Below are 902 nucleotides of genomic sequence, written 5' to 3' on the forward strand. Positions count from 1 at the left end.
CCAGAGGAAACCATAGACAAGAATTCATTTTTCTGAATTCTGTGTAATACTGTGATATTATTACTCCCTGTTTAAAATCTTTAATGACTTCTTATTTCCCAGGGTCAAGTCCAAACTCTTTAGTACAAATTACAGGGCCTTTTATGGTCTGAATCTTGTAGATTTCCTCTGTTTCATTTCACAGCATACTATCTCCTATTCTAAAATCTAGTAAATCAGGAGTCATTTTAGCTTACTGAATATGGAACGTCCCCTCTTCTACCCAGGCTTTTGCATAAACCATTTTCTTTGCATTCAGCACTCTCCATCTCCTTTCTGCTTGGACATTCTCTTGTTATATTTCAGAGCTCAGCTAATTTATACTTTTTTTCAAGGAAATTGCTCTTACGTTTATCCACAATAGACCTCTGTGCTTCTCCACCACTAAAGGTTCATGCATCTCAGGTATCATGTACTTAATGTTTTATTTACACAAATGCTAAACATCCATTCTATGAATCTGACTGGAGTCCCATGGAGAGATTATGGTGAATCCTATGTGGTTTTGGAACATGATCCATGTTCAATTCTATAATCCATAGGGTAGTGTTTTCTACTATTCTTAGCCCCCACCTCCTGCTGTTTTGATTCTTCTCCCATCCTGCTGCAAAATTTAGGCTTCTTCCTTGATTTTTACAAAAAAAAAAAATCATACCACGTTTGTAATAGAATTTTGTTGAGGGTAATTTAGTTGAAGATTCCTGGCATCATCAGGAAAGGTCAAAATCTTATAGCATGATATTTCAACTGAGAAATCTTTACACATTTTTCCTTGGCAGTTTCTCCTTGGCTCTCTCTCCCAATGGAAGTCTTCCCCTTCCTTACTCTTTTCCCACCAAACTGAAAGTTCAGTTTTTTTTTTC

Source organism: Lipotes vexillifer, unplaced genomic scaffold (genome assembly GCF_000442215.2).
Source record: "Lipotes vexillifer unplaced genomic scaffold, Lipotes_vexillifer_v1.1 scaffold799, whole genome shotgun sequence".
NCBI classification, from domain to species: Eukaryota; Metazoa; Chordata; class Mammalia; order Artiodactyla; family Lipotidae; genus Lipotes; species Lipotes vexillifer.